This window comes from Mandrillus leucophaeus, unplaced genomic scaffold (assembly GCF_000951045.1).
Source record: "Mandrillus leucophaeus isolate KB7577 unplaced genomic scaffold, Mleu.le_1.0 Scaffold472, whole genome shotgun sequence".
Taxonomy (NCBI): domain Eukaryota; kingdom Metazoa; phylum Chordata; class Mammalia; order Primates; family Cercopithecidae; genus Mandrillus; species Mandrillus leucophaeus.
The window spans coordinates 193,293-218,565 of record NW_012105054.1 but is presented as its reverse complement, the minus strand read 5'-3'; the positions used below and the strand labels follow the sequence as shown (position 1 = coordinate 218,565).

Genomic DNA, 25,273 nt, shown 5'->3' with positions numbered 1-25,273 from the left:
TAAATATGAAAGGATGAAAGGACAGACAGAGACCTAAAATAAAGATGCCTAACTCAAACTAACCCAAACAAAAAAGGTGGGGAAGTGGAGAGGCTTACAATACACTTGTGAGTCAAGTGCACTGGCTCACAGACTTGATGAGTTCAAAGGTATTCCAGCTCCTGTCACGGATGGATCCAGACAATCAGCTGAGATCATATGCCTATGCCTGCACCAATCATCTGACCCTAGGAAGGACTGGATTCTAATGAGACTCATTCACAAGACCTGCTTGGCATAGAAAGTCAGCGGTGTTAGCCCAACCTGCGCCATTTTGTAAACCTTACCATTTCACAGACCCTGGTCAGAGCAGAAAATTCCACTAGAGCTCCGGCCATGAGAAATATCCTGCCAGACAAGCGCCAGGCCTAACCACCTGACTGCAAGAAATTCCTCCTTTATCAGCAGCTAACCACACCACCCACCCCAGTTCCCAAAAAGCCCAGACCTCTCCCGCCTGGACCTATAATTACCCCAGTCTGTAAGTGGGGTTGGGCTCCAGCGCTAGCTGGTATCTCCCCGCTACGCCACTGCAGGTCTTTGTTCAATAAACCTGTGTTGCTGTTGAGGCACCAACTCTCTCTTTCTTTTACCCTTCCCTTCCCCTCAAAACCTTACAATGGGTAGGGTCATTCCCATCCCTTGAAACACATGTACCAAGTGATATGGTTATAAAATGGAGGAGGGAAAAGTACCTCCCTAGAAAAGAATGCTAGGCAGACATAATTTTTACATTCACTCTAGTAAATTACATACTAATTTATGGAATGCAAGTAACAACATGAGTAACTAGAACAAGGAAGTATCATAAATGATCTGAACAGATTTTCAAGAGGTGTTTGTATATGTCTATTGCAATATCCTGCAGTGCAATATATAGGGTGTGTAAGTTGATTAATAAAGTTAGCAAATGGATTCACAGTGGGATCAACAGCCATAACTCAACTATGTTGATTAATGGAAAGATGGCAGATAAACTAGAGGTTGGAAATAAGTCACAATAACACTAGCCTCTTCTGAACGTGCTTTCTCATTTTTTGGAATAGGGACAGACTGAGAATTTTTCAATTCTCTAACTCTAGTATCTTTGTGCTTAACAATTTTTCTTCAATTCATCTCTCTTGTCTCCCATTTTACTATAAGCATTCAGGAGGACATGGGCCACACTTTGAACATTTTGTTTTGACATCTCTCCAGCTAAATAACCAGTTTCATGTCTTGCAAGTTCTGTCTTAAAAACAAACAAACAAACAAAAACACTAGAAGACAACCCAGCCAAGTTCTCTGCCACTTTACAAGAAGAGTTGCCTTTTCTCCAATTGCCAACAACCTGTTCCTCATTTACTTGTGAGGCCTCATCACAATGGATTTTACATTCCACCAACATTCAGTTCAGGATTATGTATGTATTCTCTAAGAAAATGAAGGCATAATCTCCAGCTCTCCTCATTCTTTCTGAGCCTTCAGCAGAAGTGTCTTTAATATCCATACTTCTACCAACAATTGTTTCATGGCAATCTTGGCTTTTTCTTTCATGCACCTCAAACTCTTCCAGCCTCTACCCATCAACCAGTTCCAAAGCCACTTCTAGATGCTTAGGTATTTGTTACAGCAACACTCTGCTTCTCAGTATCATAATCTGTGTTAGTGTACTTGGGCTGCTGTAACAAAATACCATAGGCTGGGTGCTTTTCAAAACAGAAATTTATTTCTCATAGTTCTGAAGGTTAGAAGTCCAAGAATCAGGTTCCAGTTGATTGGCAAATGGTGAGGGCACTTTTCCAGGTTTGCAGATGGCTGCCATCTCACTGTCCCCACATGGTCTTTCCTCAGTAAATGTACAAGGAGAAAGATAGAACTCTCTGAGTGTCTCTTCTTGGAAGAACACTAATCCTATCAGATTAGGGCTCCACCCTTATGGCGTCATTTAACCATAATTACTTCCTTAGAAACCCATCTCCAAATACAGGCTACAGTATGTGAATTTTGGGGGACACATATAGTCCGTAACAACAGTGTGTGTGTATGTCTTTATACATATATTTATGTTTATAAAATTCTAAGTTCAGCCAATAAGGTAGATGTTATTTTATTGTCATTTTAACAATTGAGGACCTAAGGCACAGAAAAGTTATGTAACTTTCTCAAGATCACACAACCAGAAAACTGTGAAGGCTAGATTCAAACCCAGATAACGTGGCTACAGAGTCTGTACCTATATTCCCTATCCTGTTGTAATTTTCTCTCTGTTAGGAATGAAACGAAAACAATAATGAATATAACAGGGTTTTTTTTAGTTATGGAAGGATACTTAACTTTATGAAAAAGAAAAAAACTACTTTATGATAAATTTAAATACATAAATACATTCATAGATTAAGTGGGCAAATTTCTAGAACAACAGTCAATAAAATTGACTTAGAAATGGAAAGCCTGTATAATTTTTAAACTTGAAAATAAATAGACCTATAATTTAAAATCTATCCATTCAAAACCCACCATGCCTATATGGTTTAACAGATTATCTCTATCAAGCTTTTGATACACAGATAATTTCAATCTTCTAGAGAATAGAAAAGGGATGGTTATTCTCCATCTCATTTTATAAAACTAAACTAACATGAAAAGCAGAGTTTAAGTCTTCGGGTGCACCAAACTCTCAGAAATCAACACTAAAGAACTTTACATGTACAAAAAATTAATTAATTAAAAAAAAAACACAGGAACAATATAGGAAAAGAAAGATCTGAGCCAGTTTCTTTTTGAAAGTAGATGTAAAAGTCCTATATAAAATAATAGGAAAAAATGAATCTACAAACATGTAAAAACAATACATTATAACTTGGAACAATACATAATCCTTGGAATGGAAGAACAATGTAATATTAGAAAATCTAGTGATATAATTTACTTTCTATCAATATCAGGCAAAATTGAATATATACATACCTATGATGCAGCAATTCTACACTCAGATATAGATTTCTGATCATTTAAGACAAATGAATTAAAAAAACACATACAAAAATGTGCATAGCAACCTTACAGAAATAAAAATTGGGAAACAACCTAAAAATTGTTCAACAGGTGAATGGCAAACAAATGGTGCAATACTGAATGAATGGAATAATGTGAGACATAACAAAGAATGTATTAGAACTATATATATAAACATACATAAAACTCATAAAAATGAGATTGAAAGAAATAAAGGCATTTTTCTGACTGATGTTTCAGTATGGTACTATGTAAGTCAAGTTTAAAAACATATAAAATGATATCATGTATTGTTTAAAGATACACACATATGTAATATAAGAATAAAAGTATTTGTGATATTGACAACACCAGATTTAGGACAGTGTTTATCCCTCCGCAGGGGAGGAAAGTGACTAAGAGGTCACCCAGATACATTATTCCCTCCATACCTTGTACACTCAAACCCTCTTTGACTGTAATGCTCAAACCCTCTTTCCCTTCTCCCCTTTTTCCTCTCAAACTTTTATTCTCCCTTCAAGATTTAGATCAAATTTCACTTCCTATGCTCATCTGGGCTCCCAGAGTTCTCTGTACAAACCACAATTAAAGCAGCTAATTATTTGTATATGGTAATATTCTGTTCTTGATTGTGGCTCCTTAAATGAACTCTGGGAAACCCCACATAAAGGAATTCCATTAAATTCAGCAAGTACCTAGTGAGAATCAAATACTATGTTCCTAATCCTTGGCTGAGTGCTGGGTTGCTAAACACTTTATATGGTTCCTGCTTTCAAAAATATTACATTTTTTTATCACAAAATTTAATATACATAAAACTATTGGAGAACTATACAATCAATCAAATGCTAGTATGTGTTAGATAAAGAGGAAAGGGAAATTTCTCAAAATCATAAAAGAAGTAGAATTCAAGCAAAACCTCTGAGGAGGAAAAAGCCCAAGAAGGGATATAGAGTGATGTTTTTTGGGTCTTTGAAGATACTCTAAAGCATGGGTCAGCAAACGTTTTCTGTAAACAGTTCATGATAAATACGTTCAGCTTTGCAGGTCATACAATCTCTGTTGCAACTGCTCAACTCCGTTATTTTAGCACAAAAGCAGCTAGACAATATATAATCAAATGAGCATGGCTGTTGTTAAATAAAATTTTATTTATGGACTTTTAAATTTGAATTTCACATGTCAAAAACTTTTATTCTTCATTTCATTTTTTTCAGCCATTTAAAAGTGGGAAAACTATTCTTAGCTCATGGGTCACATAAAATCATCACAGATCCATGGGCTCTAGTTTGCCCTCCTCTGCAATATCGAAAATGAAATAAATAAGCCCAAGGATAGGATTGGTACTAAAAGCTCAAATGAATGCTACACAATGCAAGGTCAAGAGGGGTCTGGATGTTAAGAGACTTAAAAATACCAAGATAAAATAAACATACTAATAGATAATGCAAACAAAAATATTAATAAGGCATCATTCTATGAACTCATGTGGTTGGAAACACATCCTGAGCTAGCAGTTTAAATCCATAATTTCACAAGTTTGAGGGAGGAAGAAATAGAATAAAATGGCACCACGGAACCAGAATGTACCTCACCATCTGGAGCCAACACAGTTACCTAGGGGATACTAAAGTATGTTGAATATCCAATACTCTACCTCTTGGAAACAGGCCTAAGGTTTGCATGGAAGGCAGTGAGGAAAAGGAGGTAAGAGTTTCAACTAATACAGTGGCTCACGTCTGTAATCCCAGCACTTTGGGAGGCCAAGGTAGGCAGATCACGAGGTCAGGAGATCGAGACCATTCTGGCTAACACGGTGAAACTCTGCCTCTACTAAAATTACAAAAAATTAGCCGGGCGTGGTGGCGGGTGCCTGTAGTCCCAGCTACTCGGGAGGCTGAGGCAGGAAAATGGCGTGAAGCCGGGGAGGCAGAGCTTGCAGTGAGCCGAGATCACGCCACAGCACTCCAGCCTGGGCAACAGAGCAAGACTCCATCTCAAAAATAAAATGAAATAAAAATTTAAAAAAAGAGTTTCAACTAATAAAAATGTTCAAAGGAAGAGAAGGGGTACAGGGGTGAGAATGAAAAAATAATTGTTTTCAAGTTTGGAGATCGGCCAAAGGGATTCTGTTCTTGGTGGAATTTTGAGGAAATACCATCTATCGAGATATCTAGAGTTCCTTTTTCTTATTTTTTACTAAAACAGTCCATAACTGAAACACCAGATACAGTTTCAATGGGATTTCTATCTCCTGAGCCTTAAAAAGACCTGGGTGCAAGTTCCAAGTCTGATTAATTTGCTCTATAAACTTGGCCAGTACATGCTATGAGGTGGTATGCTGGTAATTATTTACAAATAAATATCAGAAACTATTAGGATGGCATTTGATTTACATCATATAAGTAATTATAATGGTTTTGAGTTAATGAGTTAATAATTTCTAATAACTCTAACAATAATAACCCCAGGAATAAACAGATAAATTAGGATGACATTTTAAGATAAAGCTGAGGGTGGAAGGCTGATAGAGACGTGTGTATTAGAGTATGACTATGGAACTTCCTCCATAGCATAGCGTTCAGATTAATTTTTTTTTTTAAACGTCACGCAAAGTTTGCCAACAGTCATTACTTCACATAGAAACCTTCTCATATGCCATGTGCCTAAAAACAGAAAAATATTCCAGACCAGATTTATTTCAGGCTGAGGAAGACCAACTTCTAAGATATTGGAGACAAGCCAGACGCAGCAGCCTATGCCTGTAATCCCAGCACTTTGGGAGACCAAGGCAAGCAGATCACTTGAGGTCATGAGTTCAAGACATGCCTGGCCAACATGGCGAAACTCCGCCTCTACTGAAAATACAAAAATTAGCCAGGCGTGGTGGCAGGTGACTGTAATCCCAGCTACTTGGGAGGCTGAGACAGGACAGTCTCTTGAACCTGGGAGACAGAGGTTGCAGTAAGCCAAGATCATGCAATTGTCGCACTCCAGCCTAGGCAACAGAGCATGACTCTGTTTCAAAAAAAAAGTACACATTTAGAAATTTGACACAGTAATTTTAGGATATTGGAGATTCAATTAACTTCTAATATGCTGGAAATGGAAAATGTCAATATTGATAACAGGTATTTCCTTAAAGACTCAAAAATGAAATACCAAGTATTCTATGTACTTTCCACAGAGTCCCCTACTCTGAATTAACCAATATTTAATAATATGAACTAAACAGGGGTGTGTAGCTTTGTCTGGAGGAAACATTATGGTTGATTACTTTGTTGAAAGATCAGAGTTCACAAATCAGTAATTTGTCTCTCATTTGCTTTTCAGAGCTTTGATTTTACCTATATATTGCTCATACTCATCCATAAGAACAGGTTTCTGAGTAATCTCTCAAGTCCCCTTTCGTCCCTGTATTCTGTTGTTCTATGAATTACAAAAAGTTAGCTTTCTACTAAGTCACTAATGACAATTAGAGAGGTTCAAAAATCAAGTTGTCTCCCTTTTTTAGAGGTGAACTCCTTGTAGCTGAGTTGGAGAGAAGATGGATCAGCATCTGCCATAGACTTTCTCGGGGGCTTCCAGTGCCAGGTGAGAGATTGATTAATTTCCTCCAACGAGGAGGATAACTTCATCATGGCCATTCTGAGATGCCGCATTCAAGACTTGCCGTGTACCACTGCACCACATGTGCAGGCACATTCATGTGCATTTAATTTGGTCCTCAGAATATCCCTTTGAGGACTGAGTCAGGATCTGAAACCAGGTCCTTCTCATACCCCATTCTTTTTTTTAATAGTTGCCCATCAAAATCAAAAGAATGCACAGGCACAATGGTTTTGCTTCAACTGTACTTTTGTTTTCAGAACCTTCCAGTATTCTGCTGGCCTACTCAGAAGGATGCATCTACAATGCCCCTGAACTCCTTTCCTAGTTCCTAAATGAAACCAGGTTTCTAACTAATTCACAGCCCACAATTTTACAAGTTTAGTCTGGTTTCTTTTTCTCTAAATAGGTAGCACTTCTCACAATACTGGATTCTCCCTGCCACTTTCTTGTCCACTTATGCCATCTTTCAAAAGCTTATTCCAGTTGATTTATAATTTTACTGGCCAAAAGAGCTTAAGTCCCGTACCTTTAGAAATTCCATTGTGTGCCTGCCCTTTCAGATTATCTATAAACATGTTTAATAAACAGGCCCAGCAGAAATTCCTAGAGGGACCTCATTGTTTACACATCTCCATCAACAGCAGGCTCATACATGCTACATTTTTTTTCTCTATTAATACCTACCTGTGGTGAAAGTTTCCCCCTAATACCACAGTAACACAATTTGAAATAGCACTGTGAAAATTTCTGACTCCTGGAAAGTGTAAATAAATTGTTTCTTGCCTTTTTCCTGGTGTTTGTTTACCCTTTCAAATAGCTCAAGCATATTATAAAAACCAGGGTGCTTTTCTCCATTCATTATACAAAGTGGTCAATGATCCTACAATTTCTGGAGTTTACTAATACGAATGAGATTCAACAGTCAACAGATTGTAGGGTCTCCTCAGTAGGTTTCATTAGAATGTAAACAAGAATTCACTAATACTGAAGAGTGAGTGCAATAACTTATTTCACATTTAGATCCATTTATTCCCTTGAGTTTCTTCAGACCCTCATAATGGATGTCATAAAGTTTCAGCAATTTACTTATATCCATCAGGCCAATCAGGCAGAACATCCTGTTCCCTTATCACTATTTGATCTAATACTACATATCTCACCTCCTTGCTTCAAAAGACATGATGACAGTGGAAAGTTCTACATTTCAACAAAGACCAAAGCAAAGAATTCATTGAGTTTCCAGATCTCCTTTCTTTCCCGTGAGCGCCCTGATCATCAAGCAGTCTCATTGATTCTCCAGTCGACCTTCTGCCTTTCATGTATAAAAACACTTTTATTTCTGAATTGCAGTCCTTTTTGTGCTGTGTCTTGAATTCCTTTATAGCCTGACTGGCTCCTTATTTACACCTGACCTGTCACACTTTGAGGTCTTCCCTGTTCTCACTTGAACAATCTTTTGCCTACTTTTCCCCCTTACTTTTGCTTCTCTTACTTTATGAAATGGATGCAAAAGTCTTTATATGAGCTCCTAATCTTTGATATGACATATTTCCCTGCCCTTCTATTAATGTATTTAAAGCATTTCCAGATTTCTTACAAGTTACAGACTTTTTAAAATATTACTTTCATTTTTTAACTTAATGCACACATTGATTTGATCATAGTTCCATTCTCTAAAATTGAGTAATAATGTGATGGGGTTTTTGTTTTGTTTTGGCCTTTATTTCCCTTTAGAAGGTTAAATGTAATTGAGTTGTAAGCATTATTACGATAGTCATAGATTATTTCCTGTACCAATCCCTGTACAGTCCTAAGCCCAAGTCCAGTATAATTCCATTCCTTATGTAATTCTAACACTTCTTGCCCTATGTGGCAGATACTTGTGTGCGATCTTCTTTCAGTCGCATAATGTGATTTCTCTCATACTACTTACTACTATTTAGTCTAATTTTCCAGTGTTCTTAATGTAATTTCACTATCCTTACCCTATTCAGTTGGTCTCTGGAAGATAATCTTAACCTAGGGTCCAGGAATGAGTTCTAGGAAGTCTGAAAAGCTCCTGATATCACAGGAAAAATCATGCATGTATAGGCAAAATCATGCCTGTATATCTGTAAAAGATGTACATGCATGTATATCTCTAAGTACACATACTTAGAGAAGTATACACTGTGTGTATATATACAATTTAGTGAGAGCATCGATCAGTGTCTCTTAAACTTTCTTGTTGCCTGTACTTCTTTTGAGGAACTGATGAAGACTATGAAAAGACTATGAAAATATACATATATATGTCTTTTCTTTTTTTTTTTTTTTTGGTGAGTCTCACCCTGTCACCAAGGCTGGAGTGCAGTGGCGTGATCTTGGCTCACTGCAACCTCCGCCTCCCAGGATCAAGCGATTCTCCTGCCTCACCCTCCCAAGTAACTGGGGTTACAGATACATGCCACCACACTGGGCTAATTTTCTTAATTTTAGTAGAGATGTGGCTTCGTCATGTTGGCCAGGCTGGTCTCGAACTCCTGACCTCAAGTGATCCACCTGCCTCGGCCTCCCAAAGTGCTGGAATGACAGGTGTGAGCCACCACACCCGGCCACTAAATATATTATTACATACTGACCATGTGTTACCTCATTCACAGAGAATATACTTGTCCAGTATCAATTTATACATTTTGTTTACTGTTTTCATTATACTTAATCTGTTTTCATCATTCTGTATATAAAATATTCTAATCCCACCATTTCATCCATCCCTGATGCTCCTAAAGATTTCCTAATCCAACAGTAGCAGTTTCCATTAGTTTCTACTAATTTACTCCTTCTACCAAGACTATGAAAGGAAAATGGAATCAGGATACTTACTTGCCACCAATCATTCTATCCATTCTGTTTTTATGCTTTTAGCATTTATATATCTAATATGCATATAAATATTTATATTTATAACACTTTTCTGCAAAACTGTTAATTTCACTCTGGAGGGATGGATGATTTTGCCATGCCCAACACACCATCTTCATCCAGTACACCATTAAATCCTCTTCTCCTGTCACTACTCCCTCCACTGCCTGCCACCATAACCCTACCAAGGTCTGTGTCAAATTGGGTCTCATGCTTCCTCTGTACTTACCAACTTTCTCCCAGTTTTTAGGTTAAACCCTAAACTGCCACTTAACAGATTCACTACACACAGAGCTCATTTTCTGGCCCCCCACATTAACGCAACACCTCAATGCACCATTATGTTTGTTGAACAAACCTCAGATTCTTTTGCAGTCTACACAGTAACACCATTATAAGTTTTATTCCCCACCCCCCAGCTTCTTTGAACTAGGACTGAACTTACTGATTTGATTCCTACAATGGAAACAGGAATGACATGGTAGGGAAAAAAGAACAATCCACACCCCTTCTAAAGTTTTTGAGATGCATTTTAAACAATGACCAAAAATAGATCTTAAATTTAACTATGTAAAAAAACAAAACAAAAAATAATCCAATGCTGGATTCCAAAAGTCTAACAAGAAAGATGAGTTTATTTTTAAGACACATAATGCTCTTAATTCTTTAATATTGTATTCTTCTATTTGAGACAGCACACTAATACAGGTGATGTCACATCAGAATCTAGATCATTCTTCATCAATGGGATATTATCAAATGAAACCATGGGGCTGTTTACGATGGAAGTGCAAAGATTCTTACTAGCATGTTTTCAGGATGAGAGATCTCTTCAGACTTCCTTGAAATAATTTTCTAAGGCTGTTGCTAACCAAGTAATGTTCTGATGACCCCAAGGTATGAGTCATAGCTATTCAAAGCGTAGAGGTCCTCTCTGAACCAAAAATGGTCATTCCAAAGCAATAAAGATAATAAATAGCAGACAATCTGGAATTTATGTGGCAAACATTCAATTAGAATTTGGCAGTTTGCTTCTTAGTTTGTTTCTCTTTAGAAATAAAGCTTAAATCGGTGACTATGCCATTTACAGTTTAAATGGCCCAGCCTGTAAGATGGCTATACTAACAATACTAATGGTGCTAACAATTCTGTTGAGTTTGATCACCATTTATAACACTGAGGGAAATTTTCATTGAGAATCTCAGTGTGGAACTTCTCTCCCAGTTCCTGTTCTAGGATCCACATGTTTCCCTGCCCCTCTATCAGACTACCAGTCACTCACCCACGCCCTTGTCATGAACACATTGGCCAGGCAGAGGAGAAGGAAGACTTCTCCATGACCTGGAGCTCTCCTCTGGTGGACAAAACCTGTAGAAACAAGGACTCCTGGCAGTTGATGAACTGGGTTATCAGCTGGGAAATAAAGAGAACAGCAGCAGGTCTGCGGTCTCTGAGCTCGTGTACTACTGGCAGTCACAGCTACCGGCTACTGAACATACGTTATGTGCCAGACTCTATGCCACATATTTTAAATGCACTGTCTTGTGACTTGTCACCAGGAAGCATTATACCTATTTTATACATGAAGAAATTAAAGATCAGTGAAATGAAGCAATGTGCCAAGGTCTGTCTGACTCCAAAGCTCAGACATGCTTTTAAACACTACACCTAAATGTGCTGCAATCTCTAGCAAGTTGAGTCTCCGCAGGGCAGCAATAAATGAAAAGAAAAAGGGAAAAAAAATTCATCATAAAGGAGATGCGTGTGTAAAATACTATCACTGAAGAAGTAGATGTTTAGACTGTGCCTAAGAATAGGAATGGGCATTTTAGGCTTGTTTCCCATGATTTAGATCAAGCTTGTCCAACCCGCAGCCCCCAAACCGCATGCGGCCCAGGACACTTTGAATGCCCAATATAAATTCATGAATTTTCTTACAATAGTATGAGATTTTTTTCTGATTTTCTTGTTTAGCTCATCAGCTATCATTGGTGTTGCTGTATTTTATGTGTGGCCCAAGACAATTCTTCTTCATTCAATGTGGTGCAGGGAAGTCAAAAAATTATCTAAATTTTAGATAATGCTTTAGAAAAATAAAATTGATTTTCACTAAAACGCTTCAAAATTAATTCTGTTTCTGGTCATAAGGAAACACATCAGAATAAATGACATTAGAAAAAGGACCCTAAAGCTTAGAAGTAATTACTATGGTGACCTTAATTATTTGAACAAAAGAAAATTATATGTAAGTTAAAAGCGTATTGTTTTTACATCAATAAAAGCATTTCCTTGGCTGAAATTACCCAAACCAAGTATTTGCCATACATTTAGTGACATAAAGTAAATGCCCCCCCCCAATCCAGAAGAGGAAATACACACACTCACAAAATACACTCAAGCACACACAAACACCTGCTACTTTATGACTTGTTTGCTACCCTTGTTAACTGAAACAGCAGAAAAACCACGTCGGACTTAGTGGGAGGAGAGTTTTGCAAGTAGGTGATTTCTTTCAAGAACTAACTTTTCTCAAGCTAAGCATCCAGCAAATAAATAAAAATAAAAATCGAATCTTCTCAAGCATAGTCCTTACCCTCTTCACCCTTCTTTCCTAATATGCAGACCTAACCAGTTGTTAACAGGACCTTTCCTAGTAACCTCATACATCTCTAAATGTATATCTTCTCCCTCAGGATATTACTTTACCTGTAAATGTCCCCATATTCATCTTCATGGCTGAAACTAACTCCCCACAAGATTACATTTGGGACATTATTTTGTAAGCAGACTCAATCTTCTTCATAAAACTACCCTTGAGACACCTTAAACACTCAGAAAGATCAGCACTTCCTCCAACAATCACATCTTAGAGGCTGATGCTAATTTCAGGATACAGCCTTGCTTCCTTTCTGTTCTCAGTAATTTCTACAGAGATCAAATCTGTATGTTTATTCTGTGTTGCTGTGCTCAGAAGCCCAGAATGCTGTTCTCTCAGTGAGCCTGTCACAGCATCTGCAGCATATTCTCTGCTGAGGTTATATAATGACAGACTAATCCATGCAACAGGGAAGACAGTAGGCAGGAGTGCCAATCCAACAAAATGGAAATCATTCCCAGGAATCTCTCTCCAGGACTTTGAACCACAGAGAAAGATAGTTTTACCTTAAATAATCAATGTGTATATCAGTAACTCTAAGGATGGGGAGGAAATCATCTAATAATAATATGATCACATTCAGGGATTCTTGCAAATCCCCATTGAAAAATCCTGTCCCATTACTAGGTTCCAAGAGTGACATCTAGTGGACTCATATTAGAATGACAACAAGGGTCTAACGAAAACAAATCACCTGCGCACGCATCTTGTTAAAATGCAGATTCTGGTTCATTGGAATGAATTTATTACTTCCAACGTCCAGGTGATGCCAATGCTGCCACTCCATAGACCACTCAGAGTCACTAGGACCTAGAGCATTTTGCACCTGCTTTAACCCTCAGGAGAGAAGGAGGAAGGGGCACTTGAGAATAATTTCTAGTTGAAAAATAGGTCAAATAGATTATTAATATAATTTTGTATAATGTTCCTATTTCACTAGCCCCACTCAGCATGCACATGTACTATCTCCTGTCTGGGCAGGGTCCCTGAAGCAGTAGTCCTTTTCCTAAATGCCAGAAGCAAACTTAAGAAGGAAACAGCCTACTTCACAGCCATACTTACGAATATGATTTGTTCAAGTCTCCAGTACAGATTCACTTCAGTACTTAACATCTTACAGGCTTTCTCCCATTGTTATATTATTTGCCTAATACTAAATTATATTATAATAGTAACTGGTACCATATCAGAACTCAGTTACTTTCCCCCGAGGCAGTCTGCACCTGAACTGAGATCTATCAGGGTACTGTATTGGTGCTAAGCACAGCTACTCAGAGTTTCAACAAGATTTGCACTGGACCCCACTAGGAACAAACCAGGACATGTAACTACATCCGAATCCAACTGTTTCCAGAATCTAGTCCTGTGTGATTTATTTGAGCTGAAGAGCCCTGACCTCCACACAGAGCCACCAGGCTAGACTCTTAGCTGTGAGGTAATGTCTGTGCCCCTTCAAAGAGGAGCTATGCCAGGCCTCACCCAAACTCCTCCAACCAAGGCCTCCATCTTGGGTCAATTTGAACCCGTTCTTTGGTTTTATGTCCACGGTTCTAGGAACTACAACAATGATTTCCAGCACTGAAGGAAATCAGTCTCTTTTCTCCAAAACACATACACATACACACACATACGCACACACACACACATACAAAACCCACTTTCTAGTTCAATAAAGTCCTTCAATACAAGACGATCGATCTAGGACAAGTAACAAGTTTTAAGCAGTGGAACCTCTGTTTCAAAAAACTACCAGAAGGTGGAATTGTTCTGGTTGAAATGGGGTGGGAATACTTAGAAAACTGTATAACTGGTTTCTACCCAGGCTATCCCCCACCTAGGCCCTGGAATACTCCTCCTCATGTCCCAAATATTCCTTCCCACCCCAGCTCTGTCCCCACCCTACCAACCTTACAGAAATACAGTTTTAAAACCAGAAACGATGAGTCTCACAACAGCTAAAACGATCCCCAACTCCTATATTGCTCAAGGACAGTACTGTTCTCATTAAATAGATGGAACTATTAATAAGTAGAGTTGCTTCACAATACCATCACTTACTTATGATCCTAATTCACTATACCGTCACTTACTTATGATCCTAATGCAATTTTAGCATATGCGACCAAAGGATTTATTCGAAAGATGTAAAACCTGATTTCCTGAAGGAAATTTGCTTTTAAGCATAATTGAGGATCCCTATGATAAGTAAACAACAGAATTGTTTATACCTCTTCAGTTGCTCTTGGCAGTCCTAAAGGGGAAATTATGTAGAAGAAAAGGTCACATAATTATTTCTCAAAAGTAGGATGAAGATAGAAAATGAAACTAAACATGCAGCATTGTATCATCTGCCTATACAGTACAATGGGCTCGAGTCCCCCTGCCTCAGTTAGAATCCCACTTACACCACGGACCTGTGACCTTGCACAGTTCTCTAAACCTCTATGCCTCAGTTTCCACACCTGAAAGTGGAGATAATAGCAATAACTATTGTAAGGGCTGTTGTAAATATTTAATATATGTAAGGTATTTAAAAACATAGTAATCATTCATAAATGTTACATCTGATAATTATTATAATGATTAAGATAGTATTACTAGGACTAATGACTGAATATTCAAAATGGCCTTTGATTCTTTTAGACAATTTTAGCCAAATACGATAGGCATAGAAAATATAAAAACACATTAGTTCTGCACATATATTAAGAATACAAGAAAAGCTGAAAAGATCCTAAAGGAATTAGAGATTTATTACTTTTACTTTCTTTGCACCACCTTCTATTTTACCTCTTAGCGAAATACATTTAAAACACTATATGTCAATTAGAGGGAATTCTGAGTTTAAAAAATCATTAATAGTCTTTGAACAGTTCTAAGTGCTTTTATTCTTTGTGCAATAGTTACCCTTGGACATTATGTTACCTTATTTATGTTAACTTTAGAAATTTTGTTTTAAATCAAAGACAGCCAAATCTTTTCTAAGAAGTGGCCCAGAGGGTGGTAGCTATTATGCCAGTAGCTGGCACATCTGCCTTAATTTTATCTGCTCTTGGACTGCCCAGTGACCTATATTCTTCAGACTGTGGCAACCTCCTGGCCAACTGGTTCCAAAGTAACCAGGATTTTCAAACAAAAATTTTGTTTTGCTTTAACAAGAACCCCAAATCCGTAAGGATCAAGGCATACACAAGCATTAAGGCAAATATTCAAAAGCTACCTAGCCAAAAACTTTAGAACTAAAGGGGCCGGGGGTTCATACAATCCATGCCTTAATTTACCAGAAAACCAACTTTTCAATATTCTAGCTTGTCAGTGCTAATTAATCAAAAGTTTGTAGAAGCCTCTGAAATGTAATGTAATGTATTTGCTATCACCTACTCTTTCGTTCCCAATAAATCTCCAAGCATTTTTTAATGGGTAAGCATTATCGACATTCTTTGCAATTTTAAGGTTATAAAAACAAGCATTTAAAATATTCTATTTCCTTTACTTTTTAAAACCAAAAGAGAAATCTCCACAATTTTTTGCTCTTACAAGGGTGAGTATACATATTTTTATAAAGGTAGGCTCCCATTTTGTGGGCTTCTCAGAGATTACTCCTGAAAATCATTTTTGTCATTGTTCCTTTTGTTAAATATGAATCTATACCCAATCTCAATTAATTAAACCATTCAATAAACTAGAAGCCTTACTCCCTTTAACAACTGAGTGATGTTGCCATACAAGATTCTCCTCAAACTCTATTAATTTTAATAATGCTATATTTAGATAATGAGCTGAAGGCTACAATTTCCGAAAAAGTTCTAAGAAGAGTTTTTTTAAAACAAAATTACCACAGCATGTTGCCTCTTTTCCTCTCTAAAAAATGGAAAGAAATTAAGCTAAAAATCCCATAAAGTTTAAGAAAGAAATTCAGCTCTGTTTATTTATTTACTCTGCCCCTAAGCTTCTATGGGTAGTTTTCATAGAGACTATTTCATATTTTCATAGAAACTATTATTCACAAAAGCTATAACTATTAGTTCAACATACCAATAATAACAGGAGCCACCTTTTATTGAGGGCTTACTAGAGTCAGATACTGCACGAAACACTTAGTACAATGATCTCTTTTAATTCTCCAGGTCTGTCTGACCCCAAAGCTCAAGTTCTCCCAAATTTGCCTGCTATATTGCCTTTGAGTCCCTTGAAATCAAGGGCCAGTTCTTCCTCATCTGGAGGCTTTCAGGACTAAAACACTGCCTACCCCACAGGGGACTCAATTAATTATTTTTTAATTGGTTTGTCAAGAGTCATTTGAAAGCAAAGGACTGAAACCATGGTAGGGGGAAACCTACACTTGCCCTACAGCTCATAATTCAAAAATACTTCTGAAGCAAGGCCAGCTATTAGGTTTGGTACCCACCAGAATCATAGCAAACTTGACATTTGTTAAAGAGATAATGGAAACAGATTAGAAGAATTCTAGAATCTGCCAAAAAAAAAAAAAAAAAAAAAAGACACACATCCACGACGTATCCAGCTTAGTTTGGATACAGTCAGAAAAGAAATGTTTGTTTCAGTTTTTTGTTGTTGTTTGTTTTGTTTTGTTTTGAGACAGAGTTTTGCTCTTGTTGCCCAGGCTGGAGTGCAATGGTGCAATCTTGGCTCACTCCAACCACCACCTCCCGGTTTCAAGCGATTCTCCTGCCTCAGCCCCCCCAGTAGCTGGGAATACAGGCACGCACCACCACGCCCAGTTAATTTTTGTATTTTTTAGTAGAGATGGGGTTTCACCAGGTTGGCCAGGCTGGTCACAAACAGAAACAAGTTTTAAAACCTTAAATCCATGGTTCCTATTTATTCTAGAACATAACTGCTTAATGTCTCTAGGCTTCCTTTTCATCAAACTAAAAGAAGAATAAGCAAAAATTTTATAAATACATATATACATGTATGTATACATATATCTCCCAGTTACACAGTACGTGTCCAGCATGATTATTATTACTGTTATTACTAATACAACAATTATATTAAGCATGTGATAGAATCATATGCCTGTTTATACCTTCACATTTTAGTGCTTTAGTGTGACTATGGTAAAATAAATAAATACAAAGTCACACAAGAAGAGACAGATATATATCATTTACATTTTGACTTTTTAAAAAAAATCCTTGACATAGGTTTAAGAAAAAAAAAAGAAAAATTCCCAATGTTACCTAATATGCCATGATTTAACAGCACTTTGACATTTTTCTAAGGAATGATAGCAAAGTACTGCATATCTTCAAACTTGGAATTTACTGCCTGTCTGAGTCTCTGCTTCTGCCAAATTAAATATACAGTATAATGTCCCTACCAGAAATAACATAGCACAGCTTCCTGCTCTACTCCTTGGTTGAATAAGCCCAAACTGGAACAAGGAAGATGTTATTTTATTTAATCATATAAATAATTGTTTCCTTCAACCTCTTGAGTTAGAAGCTACTTCAGAAGAAAAGTTTAGAAGAAATTATCATGTGAATTATCAGGCCATTTAAAGGAAAATTCCCATTGAAAGGCTCATGAAAGAGCATAAAAAAAGAATTCTCATTAATGAACTACTCAGAAAGTCAACTACCCCGAGCTATTGCATACCACCTGAACTCCTGGGGTCTCCCATTGGTCTGCAAAGCACAGACCACATCATAGAATAGACAGTAGAGGGCTTCCATCCAGCAAACATCACCCAAAATTTTTTGGAAGAGTCCTGTATAGTAGCACATACAGAAATAGGATAGTATTTGAAAAAGACATTGCTTGGGAATCAAAGAAAGGTTGGTGGGCTTTTTAAGGTAAAAACTATGATCTGGCTGGGTGCGGTGGCTCATGCCTGTAATCCCAGCACTTTGGGAGGCTGAGGCAAGTGGATCACCTGAGGTCAGGAGTTCAAGACCAGCCCGGCCAACATGGTGAAACGCCATCTCTATTAAAAATACAAAAATTAGCCGAACGTGGTGGCGTACATCTGTAATCCCAGCTACTTGGGAGGCTGAGGCACAAGAATTGCTTGAACCTGGGAGATGGAGGTTGAAGTGAGCCAAGATCACGCCACTGCACTCCAGCCTGGGCAACAGAGCAAGACTCTGTCTCAAAAAACAAAATATGTATATGTCTTACACATATATATATGAAATCGTCTGCTTATCCTATGAAGTATAATACAGGTGATAGAGGACATAAAATGCAGATGCAATGCCCTTAGGCAAAATATGGAAAGGGACACTTTCTCTCTTGTGACAGGAAGGAATGTAGTGATCTATACATAGGTTCAAATGCAAGAGTTTGGGAGGTACAGTAGAGAAAAGATAAGGTAGTTCTCTTCTGGTTGCATTACTTTTAAGTGGAATAAGAAACAAAGTCTTTAAGGATGAGGAGAGATGGAAAGATCTTAGAGAAGACAAGACATGAGGTAGTTATCTCAGAGAGGGGAGAAAATAAATTACCTAGGTGAAGGTGGCAGGATTTCTGGGTAAGCCTGAGAGGCCACTTGAGAGAGATGGCCACTGGGAGGGAGATCATCAGCATAGTAGCATATTTTCTTCTGGCTATATCCACCACTTGACTGCAGGCCAGGAATAGATAAACTATTAAGTCTATCTGCACTGGGATTTTGCCAGTTAAGCATAAAAGTAAAGGTGTAGTCATTGACAATAATAGTCTAAGACCGGAAGCAATGGCTCACAGCTGTAATCTCAGCACTTTGGGAGGTCAAGGTGGGAGAATCACTTGAGTCCAGGAGTTCAAGACCAGCCTGGGCAAGATTATGAGACCCTGTCTCTAAAAAAAATTTAAAAATAGCTAGGCATGGTGGTGTGTGCCTGTGGTCCCAGCTATTACTCGGGAGGCTGAGATGGGAGGTTCACTTGAGTTTGAGGCTGCAGTGAGCTATGATCACACCACTACTCCAGCCTGGACAACAGAGAGAAACTCTGTCTCTAAAAAAATAATGATAATAATACATTCTAGATCTGGAAACTGAGTGCCCCTACTAACAGCATCAACATCACCATGAAACAGAATCTGTATCTTAACAAGACATCCAAATGATTCACATGCACTTTAAACTTTGAGAAATACCAACTGAATGGGAGTGGGAGCCAAGTGAGAACAGAAAAGGATCATTACAAGAGAGGAGAGGTTAAAGAAAGGAGAGGGTGGACTGTTGCAAGGGTCCTCTATATGGATTTTACAGACACCAAGACTGATGATAGGAGAAATGACTGGGTCAAAAGAAGAGAGATTAACAGAGCCATATGGGAAAATTGTCCAGGTGATAACAGATGGCCAAAAGGCTTGGAGTCCTGGTCATAATTGAGGCAAATGGGTATAAGGAGTGATGGGACTCATTCTGGTAGTACTCTATTTTATTTATTTTATTTTATTTTATTTTATTTTATTTTATTTTATTTTATTTGAGACAGGGTCTCACTCTGTCATTCAGACTACAGTACAGTGGTGCAATCACAGCTCACTGTAGCCTCAACCTCCCAAGTCAGGTGGGAGGCTCAAGCAATCCTCCCACCTCAGCCTCCAGAGTAGCTGGAAACACAGACTTGTACCATCACACCTGGTTTCTTCTTCTTTTTAATTTGAAAGACAGGGTCTCACTATGTTGCCCAGACTGGTCTCAAACTCCTGAGTTCAAACAATCCTCATGCATAAGTAGTGCTGGGATTACAGGTGTGAGCCACCACGACTGGCTCTGGTAGTCTTTTTAAGGAAAGGTTATAGTCTTATTCTCAAGACTGGCCTCTCAGGCAATTCACCCTGTCATGAGGGCAACACTATAGCTGAAGGAGCTGTGGTTTTACCAGGAGCAGAATAAACTGTGAGCTCCTTCAATTCCTGCTGCAGAAGGAATGAGCTGGCGGACTGTGTTTCTCGGCAGAAACACAGTCTGGTGGGCTTCTATTAGATCCTCATATCAGCTTGCCCCTTGGGAAGGGATTCACTGTATATCAAAACTAAATAATTAAGCACTTAGTATAGTGGTAGCTACCCAAAGCTCTGTGGGCATAAAGACTGTGCCTGCACTAAAGAGCATAAAAACTCATAGAAGACTAGAGAAATTCATTGCTCTTGAAAAGAAGAAGAGAGAGACAAGGGACCTCTGAAGGCAGAAAGGAGAAGGGGGGGGGAGAGAGAGAGAGAGAGAGAGAGAGAAGATGGGGAGATTCTTACGCTATACAGGACAGTGAAACTCCCTGGTAACAATCAAAGGATGTGGTTAGAAAGGTGAGGTCTCCTGTTGTAAGACTGGGTACATTTCATCTATAAAAAAATACTGCTCTTAAAATGTAAGAACAGATGGTGAGGACATGGAGAAAAGAGAGTGCTTATACCCTGCTGGTGTGAATGTAAATTAGTACGACTTCTATGGAAAACAGTATAGAGATTTCTCAAAGAACTAAAAAATAGAACAACCATTCAATCCAGCAATCCCACTACTGGATACCTGCCCAAAGGGAAAAAAAATCATGATATCAAAAAGATACTTGCATTCATATGTTTATCACAGCACTACTCACAATAACAAAATGATGGAATAAACCTAAGTGCCTGTCAACAATGGACTGGATAAAGAAAATGTGGTATATCTATACCATGGAATACTACTCAGACATAAAACAAGAGTAAAATCATATTGTCTGCAGCAACATGGATGGAATTGGAGGCCACGATCTTACATGAAATAACTCAGAAACAACAAGTCAGGCTGGGCGTGGAGGCTCTCACCTGGAATCCCAGCACTTTGAGAGGCTGAGGTGGATGGATCACCTGAGGTCAGGCGTTCGACACCAGCCTGGCTAACATGGCAAAACCCCATCTCTACTAAAAATACAAAAATTATCCGGGCATGGTGGCACAGGTCTATAGTCCCAGCTACTCAGGAGGCTGAGGCAGGACAATCACTTGAACTCAGTAGGCAGAGGTTGCAGTGAGCTGAGATAGCACCACTGCACTCCAGCCTGGGCAATAGAGTAAGACTCTGTCAAAAAAAAAATGGCTGGGCACGATGGCTCATGCCCATAATCCCAGCACTTTGGGAGGCCAAAGTGGGTGGATCACTTGAGGTTAGGAGTCCGAGACCAGCCTGGTGAACATGGTGAAACCCTGTCTCTACTAAAAATACAAAAAAATTAGCCAGGCATGGTGGTGTTTGCCTGTAATTCCAGCTACTCTGGAGGCCGAGGTGGGGAATCACTTGAACCAGGGAGGCAGAGGTTGCAGTGAGCCGAGATCGCACCACTGCACTCCAGCCTGGGCGACAGAGTGAGACTCCACCTCAAAAAAAAAAAAAAAAAGAAAGAAAAAAGAAAACAGCAAGTGAAATACCACATGTTCTCACTTATAAGTGGCAGCTAAATAACATGTACCCATGGACATAGAGAGTGGAATAATAGACACTGGAGACTTGAAAACGTGGGAGGTGGGAGGGGAGTAAGAGAGGAGAAAGTACTTATTACATATGACATACACTATTTAGGTGATGACTGCACTAAAAGCCCAGGTTTCACCACTACATAATATTTCCATGTAACAAACTTGCACTTGTATGCTCTAAAATCTAATTTTAAAAGAAGTAAATAAAAACTCCATTTTTTTTCCCCACTATATTCAGTATTGCCCATCCTTGTGAGTGTATTCATGAATGGATCTTCTATGATATTGGAGACAGGTAGAGGTCAGTGTGGGTCACAAGCAAAGAAGGACATGCAAATGAAGTTTCCTAGAAGGTTGAAGAAATTTGGGCAAGAGTTTTAGATAGATGCAGGCGATGAAATTAAGAGAATTACTGTTAGGCATGTATCTAAAGGACAATGGCCCAACTGACAACTATGTTACATAATAAAATATATTCTTTTTGAAGACCAGCTATCTGCTTTCTCTGCACCCTCCTCTCCCATCTCTAGAAGCCTACTGTCTTTAAGTATAATTGTTTAAGGACTGGGAAACATACCTATGCATTAAAAATATTACAGGCTCATACCTGTAATCCCAGCACTTTGGGAGGCCGAGGCAGCCATATCACTTGAGGTCAGGCATTGGAGACTATCCTGGCCAACATGGAGAAACCCCATCTCTACTAAAAACACAAAAACTAGCCGTGCCTGTTGGCTTATGCCTATAATCCCAGCTACTCAGGAGACTGAGGCAGGAGAATGGCTTGAACCTGGGAGGCGGAGGTTGCAGTAAGCCAAGATCGCGCCACTGCACTCCAGCCTGGGTGACAGAACAAGACTCTACCTCAAAAAAATAAATAAATAATTAACAAATATTATGTAACTATTAATCCCTTAAGCTAAGTGCTTCTCTGTGGCAGGGTCCACTAGAAATGGGAACAAAAGAAGCAGTGAAATCTAAAACTTCTTTTTAAAAATCTGAAACCTGCCAGACACTGAGGTTCATGTCTGTAGTCTCCGCTACTCAGGATCCCAGCTACCAGGAACACCTGAGCCCAGCGGGTTAAAGCTGCAGTAAGCTATGATCACACCACTGCACTCCAGCCTGGACGACAAAGTGAGAACTAGTCTCTTAAATAAACAAATAACTGAATTATCAGAAAAGCATCCACCAATATGTTCAACAAGTAGCAAAATGATTATCTCAGCTCTGTCTATGTTTGTATAACTTACTTAATCTTAAAAAAGCTGGCAGCCAAAGAATAGGGAAGAAAAGGGCGTGAGTGGATAATCTGAGAAGTTAAGAACTGCATGCTTATAAAATAACACACAAACAAGGATCACTACTTTTCTGAAATTTACATTCCATGCATTGGAGGTATATAATCTTTCAGATAGGGTTCAACAAGAATGGAAGAGAGTGAGCTAGGCACCTTAAGTAACTCCTGTGACCATCAGAGTTTTCCATTATAGAGAGACAACCCAAAAGTCAGACAACTCAACTTAGATGCAAAGCTGTAATTATTACAGAAAACTGAATTATAATTATCCTGGCATTCACCCACAAAAATATTCCCCCAATCTATTTTTAAAATTGAAAACAGACCGGGGTCTCTAAGCATATCTAGGACCCATCTTGGTATGCTAGTTTCATTTCAGCTAAATTTGCATTTATTCCTTAATCACAGTGCTGAACTAGTTTTTGGGAAGAGGAAACAAATTAATTCTGGGCTCTTGAGGAAATACCTTGGTAGATTTCTTATTTCTTACAGATAATAAAGCTGCAATCAACTAAAATCAAATAAGCATACTATCCATTTTATGTGAATGGCACAATTCAACAGGAAAAGTACATTTCTATCATTGAAGAACAGATAAACACAGACACCAACACACACAGAGAGAGAGAAAAAAAAATCCTGTGTCTTTTACTTTCCAAAATAAAAGCCAAGATTCTGAATTTCTTTTCACCACATAGTGAAATAATTGAGGGCATACCCAGGGTGCCAGAACTCTAGGTGCACATGCCCAGAAGGGACAGCTGAGGTCTATATAAAGCTTTTTAAAATGACACTCCATCTTTTAAATGAGCAAAAAATAAGCTATAAACTTTATGCTTGAATGTAGTGAACACCTACATTTGTGATAGGATTTGGAATTACACTAGAGAACCTTTCAACTCAGGAATGCTTTCTTCACATACATCACAGGCTGAAGGCCAGGCCAGGCATGGTGGCTCATGCCTGTAATCCCAGAACTTTGGGAGGACAAGGCAAGTGGATCACTTGAGGTCAGGAGTTCGAGGCCAGCCTAGCCAACATGGTGAAATCCTGTCTCTACTAAAAATACAAAAATTAGCCAGGCGTGGTGGCACACGCTGGTAGTCTCAGTTACTCAGGAGGCTGAGAGAGAAGAATCACTTGAACCTGGGAGGTGGAGGTTGCAGTGAGCTGAGATCGTGCCACTGCACTCCCACCGAGGCAACAGAGAAAGATTCCATCTCTAAATAAATAAATAAATAAATGACTGAAGGCCAGATTTCCATTATTTGAGATGATTTCACATAGATTCCAACATTGTTCTCTGTTAAAATACCCTTGAGAAAGACCTCCATTATCAATCATGAGTATAAATTTAGCTGATCAGACCCTTGACCTAGAAGCAAGTTTGATGGAGACCCTTGATAGGGGTAGAGTTGATGAAGGGGATTGAAATCACCTTTTCTTGTCAAAGGTAGCAGTATCTGAAAGAATATTCAACAAGGAGGCAGGGGACCACAGTTGGAGTCCATCTGCCCAATCTAAGTATCAGATTTCTTATCTGAAAAACACGAAGACTAAATCTGGTGATCTCTAACCAATTCAAAAATGTAATAACTTCTGTGAAATGAAGCAAGTCTGGTTAGAAGTATAGGGTCAGTTACAAAGGGCTAGGAAGTGGGGAAGCAAAATGTCATTAATGGTGGTCATAAAACCAACGGTGGAGACAAAGGGGAAGAAGTGGAGAAAACACCTCCACAATTGTAATTACACCTAAACATCAACTCAATGTGTTGAAAAGCAATTCTACAGTGAAATCATAATAACGCCTCAAGTAAGGGGCCATGAATATAAACAGAGAGGAAATAATCCTAGGTTCATATTGGGTCACTGCTTTCCTCAAATTCTGATTTTTAAAAATTGAAAGGAAACTAGTTTTGCCTAAGTAAATAATGTCTTAAAGCTAAAAGGATGATTAGCAGGGTTGATTAATTTCCTGGCAAATGAAAAATGCTGACATTTTTGTTTTCTCCCAAGAGCACTAGCATTGAAATGACTCCAGTAAAATTCACTCATTCACTCCACAGATATGTATACAGTACCTAACATGTGCTTCCATTGATTGTGAGAAGACATACAATGAAGAAAAAGTCACCTCTACTCTTAAGAGCTTGCAATAGAGTACAGAAGACATGCAGATACATTAATAAATAGAACAACATATGGTGCAACTGGACCAAGCAAAGGTTAGGGATTGGAAGAAGAGCGAGGTTTTGTTTTAAATTTTATTTTTGAAAGACCACAGTTACTTCACATATTCATTTACACTAGCCAAAGTCAAGAATTCCTAAGGACAAGTTTAGACACTTAAT

The 25,273-nt window shown here is 38.4% G+C and overlaps 1 protein-coding gene across 3 annotated transcripts in view; it reads right to left on the bottom strand.

Annotated features, from left to right (window-relative positions):
- SUGCT (succinyl-CoA:glutarate-CoA transferase) overlaps nucleotides 1-25,273 on the bottom strand; it is a 712,177-nt gene that overhangs the window by 528,600 nt on the left and 158,304 nt on the right. The gene's annotated exons all lie outside the window — the stretch shown is intronic.